Source organism: Symphalangus syndactylus, chromosome 3 (assembly GCF_028878055.3).
Source record: "Symphalangus syndactylus isolate Jambi chromosome 3, NHGRI_mSymSyn1-v2.1_pri, whole genome shotgun sequence".
NCBI lineage: Eukaryota > Metazoa > Chordata > Mammalia > Primates > Hylobatidae > Symphalangus > Symphalangus syndactylus.
Window position 1 is genome coordinate 98976050 of NC_072425.2, and position 6000 is coordinate 98982049.

Here is a 6000-nt window from a genome sequence, read left to right on the forward strand (position 1 = left end):
CCTTTTTAAGAGAGGCAACTTTAAAAAGGAGGTACATAGAATGAGAGAGGAGAATCCTTCCATAAGGCGGAATTAGCCCTGGATAAGGTGATAGTAAAGTGGGAGGTGTCTAAGTAATACAGCCTTTACATCCTTACATATTGAACTCAGTAACAGTTGAGCGAGTAATTAGTTCTACTCACTAAATATTTCCAGATGCAGGTAGGATTGCACTGTCCTGTACCTTGAGGTGACTTGCACTGGATAATGATATCTGGACAAAAGTAATGCTAGTCACTTCTAAACAGAAACTATGAGTCAGTGCACATTTTACCATTTGTTCTTCCTCTTACCCTGAAACATGGAAACAGGCAGATGAACTTTCCTTAGCTGGAATTCCTGGGTGAGGGGAATATAGGGCTAACTTCACCCTCTAACTCCCACCCAAGCTTACTCATAATGGACATGTAGCATGAGTGAGTAACAGACCACTGTTGTTCTAAGACACTGGGTTTGATTGTTACCAAATTTGTTACCAAAGCGTAATCAAGTCTATCCAATAGGAAATTGATACCAGAAGTAGGGACCATCATAAGTCTAAAATTTGTGGCATTGGCTTAGGGATTTGAAGATAGCCTGCAAAAAATGGTTAGTGAAGACTGGAAGGATATCAATCCACGTATTGTGATACAATTCTTGGGGGAAATATTACATGCAATGACTTAGAAGGAGAATTATGATCCAAATGAATTTGTAACTCTTAGGAAAGAGGTTTTAAGCAAAGTATTAGAAGCTAGCTTCTATTGATTGCATTTGCCAGGGTATTACAAGACAGAGACAAGCTCAGAAAAGAATTAGTCTACTTATAAGCAAGGATTAAAGGGAATAGAGTAAGTCCAGAAATTCAGAAATGTTCAAATCTGGACAAGGCAGCTGCTTCACAATCTCAACTAGTAAATACAAAGTGACAAGGCCATTAAAATTCAACTGTATGTATGACAAGGATCAAACCAAGTGTTTGCTCATTATATCCATTGCTAAAACTCGTGAATGACTTCAGGGAGCATTCAGTAAATCTTTTAAATTGAACAACATAGCTTAGCAAAAAGAGATTGATGCAGTTATCCTCTAGTCTTGATAGGCTCATGGAATACATAATTATATTAGAGATGGGTGTGGTACGGTGACAAGAAAGCAAAACAAAGAAATAACAAAACAAATCAAAGAAGTATGTCCAGAAATGAATGATGGCTGTGGCTATTGGCACATAGAAATAAGTGGAATCAGATAGACAAAAAGTTTGCTATATTTGTAGTAAAGTGATACTGGTAAACCATTAGATTGGAGTAAAAAAAATTGTGACTGCTTGAGCCTTAAAATAATGCCATCTATGGGCAGGAGAAAGCAGCTCGAACTCCAGAGAGGGTATATATCTTGGTGCCCCTTTACGTGTGGCCAAAGAAACTATGGGAAAGGAAGACTCTCCCAGAGGGTGGAGCCAGGCACCATGAAGAAAAATGGGAAGGGTGTTACTTTCAGGAAGTAAAATCAGGGCCTAATCAAAAATCATTTTTCACCTCATGTAATGGGATCCTCATAATTTTGCCCTGTAGATTTCAGAATTGCTAAGGATCAATGTCTTCTAGAGTGTTTCTTTCATTTTTCCACCTTCTGAATGGTTATCTTGGTTATCCTGTCCTGCTTCACTATCGTATAATGTGTTTGTGGGACAGATAACTTGCTTTTTTAGTTCTTAGACCTAAGATCAAGAGAAGCCACTGCCAGAGCTTTATATCAACTCCAGTTGTAAGAGACTTTTGCATGTGACCCAGAGATCCTGAACTCTGAGCTTGATGCCATTTTGGATTGTCTCTGTGGAGAGGTAATAAGTACATTTTGCTTGTGGAAGAATAACGAATAGGATATTTGGTGAGGTGTGGGGCATATTATGGTGGTCATTATTGCTACTCACCAAATCTTCCCTGTTCACTCCTTTTTTTGGTACACGGTAGGATTACATTTCCTTCTTCTTTTGCAGTTAGATGAAACAATGTGTCTTGCTTTTACCAATGAAATGTGAGTGTTAATATGCCATTTCTGGGCCGGGCGCGGTGGCTCACGCTTGTAATCCCAGCACTTTGGGAGGCCAAGGCAGGCGGATCACGAGGTCAGGAGATCGAGACCACGGTGAAACCCCGTCGCTACTAAAAAAACAATACAAAAAAAATTAGCCGGGCGTGGTGGCGGGCGCCTGTAGTCCCAGCTACTCGGAAAGGCTGAGGCAGGAGAATGGCGTGAACCCGGGAGGCGGAGCTTGCGGCGAGCCGAGATTGCGCCACTGCACTCCAGCCTGGGTGACAAAGCGAGACTCCGTCTCAAATGAAAAAAAAAAAAAAAAAAAAAAATATATATATATATATATATATATATATATATGCCATTTCTGGTTATAATTTTAAGAGCTAATGTGTAACTTGCTACTCTTTCTTCTTCTTGTCTTGTAACATGGAGATAGAGCCTATTTCTGCCTGGAGGCTGGTAGGACAACAACCCAAACCGACCTGTGATAAACTGTAGTGAGAGTATTGCTATTATTGTAGGACAACCTAGCCTACTCTGACTGATACAACAGTCTTTGGTTTGGCAGCTTCTGGAAATTTTTGGAAAATATGAATATATAAGGTAAGTTCATCTAAAGTTTACTACAAGCTTAATTGCTCCTCCAGAAATGTCTAAACTCTGGTAGAGAGCTTAGGTAAAATTGAAGTAATATTACATTGAGCCTGTGAGTTGTAGCTTCTGAGGTATTTGCTGACCATCCTTATATCATCAATCAGTGTAAGCTTTCCTGCCATTAGCTGGGTTTAGCATAAGACAGAAGATCTGAAACTCAAGACCAGCCCTGGGCAAGGCACAGTGGCTCATGCCTGTAATGTCGGCAGTTTGGGAGGCCACAGTGGGAGGACTGCTTCAGCCCAGAAGTTCAAGACCAGCCTGGGCAATATAGCCAGACCCTATCTCTACAAAAAGTAAGAAAAATTAGCCAGATATCGTGGCATGTGCCTGTGGTCCCAACTACTTGGGAGGCTGAGGTGGGGGATCACTTGAGCCCAGGAAGTCAAGTCTGCAGTGAACCATGATCATACCACTGCACTCCAGCTAGGCAACAGAGGGAGACCCTGTCTTAAAAACAAAGACAAGAACAAACAAGATCTGAGAACTGGAAACATTTTGCCACCTAACTTCAGAGTTAAGTGAATTAGGAACAAGTGGGGCTAGCTTTACAAAACTAGATTCATTATAAAACTAGGGAGAAGTTATCAACATAACTGAAAATGAGAAAAGAGCAGCCCATGTAACAATTGCTTTGTTTTTATTATTCTAAAATTAAATGTTTTAAATACAAATGTATATAGATCACACAAGTAATTTACATTGCTAAATTCTTTAGCATTTAATAGAACTAATATTTATATCTGATACTTTATATAGAACAGGAATTCTACTATACTTACTATGTAAATTAGTTCAAAAACAATTTGGTTGTTACCCTCAGCTATAAACAGAGATGATAAATTCAAGCTGATTTGGGAAATTATTTAATTAGTAAGGACCAAATGTGTGCAAATGAAAATAGAATATCATATTGTACAAATCAACTTCAATATGAAACAATATAATTTCTACATACAATTTGACTGTCCTGTAAACATTAACAGCACAAAGTCAAAGCCACATTTTTACATTTATATCACACAATAGCATAATTTTTCAAGGATATGTTAATATGAATTACAGAAAATGAGACTTCATGTGTAAAACTTTACCAGAATGAAAGTTGGAAGCAAAAGCCACAACTTTGTGTAATTTCCTTCAGTTAGGTTTATTACATATTTATATTTTACATATATTTTACAATTTTTTTAAGGCTAATCAAGTGAAGCAGTGAGAATGGAGAAGGAACAAAGAAATCTGTAACTGGTTGTGATCAATTAGCTGTAAACACCACTCGGACCAGTCTGATTTATTTATTTATTTATTTATTTATTTTGAGATGGAGTCTCACTTTGTCACCTAGACTGAAGCACAGTGGTATGATCTCAGCTCACTGCAACCTCCGCCTCCCAGGTTCAAGTGATTCTCCCGCCTCAGCCTCCAGTATAGCTGGGATTACAGGTGCGCACCGCCACGCCCGGCTAATGTTTTTTTGTAATTTTAGTAAACTCAGGGGCTCACCATGTTGGTCAGGCTGGTCTCGAACTCCTGACCTCAGGTGATCCGCTCGCCTCGGCCTCCCAAATTTCTGGGATTACAGGCGTGAGCCACTGCTCCTGGCCTGATTTTTTTATATATGTTTTTAAAATTTAAGTTACACATATAAAAATTAAAGGCTATCATTATGTGTTCGTCACTATGTGTTGGCCCTGTGCCAAGTGCTTTATTATTATTTTTTATCTTTATGATTGGCCTATGAGGTAGGCACTAACATTATTATACCAGTTTTATAATAAGAAAACAAAACATAGGTTAAATAACTGCCCAAGATTATAATGCTAATAATTGGTGAAGCTGGAATGAAGCCCTGTCTTTCTGACTATAAAACTCACACTCTTGGTAGGGTATGGTGGCTCATGCCTGTAAGGCCAGCACTTTGGGAGGCTGAGGCAGGTGGATCACTTGAGGTCAAGAGTTTGAGACCAGCCTGGTCAACATGATGAAACCCTGTCTCTCCTAAAAAAAATACAAAAATTAGCCAGGCATGGTGGCAGGTGCCTGTAATCCCAGCTACATGGGAGGCTGAGGCACTAGAATCCCTTGAACCCGAAAGGCAGAGGTTGCAGTGAGCCGAGAATAGTGCCACTGCACTCCAGCCTGAGCAACAGAGAGATGCTTGCCTCCAAAAAAAAAAAAAAATGACTCTTACTTTTATGCTGAATACGCCTCTGCCTCCCATAACATTTTTATATTAATTTAACAGAATTCTAGAGAACTATATGACTAATAAAGTGGATTCAAAAAAGTAAAAACTTACTTTGGATTAATTCTGCTCTGCTCTTTCAAATGGAAATTTTCTATGACTTTTTTCCTGGCATACATTTTAAAATGTCAATAGATGATTTAACAAGATGTCTTGTCTTAGATTTGCCCAAAGAACATTGAAAACTTTGATAAGATTAGAGGAAGCTAGAAAAATTATCCATTCAAACTCAGAAGATTTTTTTTTTATATTAAACTTGAGTTGAAAGAGGGGTAACCAGAATTGACTTGGAAGCACACTATTTCTTTTTGTTCTGGAAAACTGCTTTAGGCCATTCATTACATAAAACTACCAACAAAATTGGAGGAGTTTGGGAATCTGGAGCTCTAAGGGGCTAAACTGTCCTTTACAGTAAATCTGTTTGTCTAGGAGTGGTAACATTGCATTTCTGCAGAAAGTGTTACCTTTGGACAAGAGAGTCTGCTCCATGTATGTCATTAAGTGAAACTGCTGAAAATTCCATATAGTTTATATTCTGGTAGAGGGAGGCAGACAATAACAAATACGTAAAATATATGTCAGATGTTGATAAGTGGGTGCTCTGGAGAAAAATTAAGTGGAGAAGGAGATAGGGTAGGCCTTCATAGATTTACAATTTTATTTATTTATTTATTTATTTTTTGAGATGGAGTCCCACTCTCTCACCCAGGCTGGAGTGCAGTGGTGCAATCTTGGCTCACTGCAACCTCTGCCTCCCAGGTTCAAGTGATTCTCCCACCTCAGCCTCCTGAGTAGCTAGCATTACAGGCATGTGCCACTGTGCTTGGCTAGTTTTTTTCTTTTTTCTTTTTTTGTATTTTTAGTAGAGATGGGGTATCACCATGTTGGCCGGGCTGGACTCGAACTCTTGACCTCAAGTGATCCACCTGCCTTGGTCTCCCAAAGTGCTGAGATTACAGGTGTGAGCCACTGCCCAGGGCCAGCAATTTTATTTATTTAGAAATAACTTCAAACTTATGAAAAAATGCAAGAATAGTACAAAA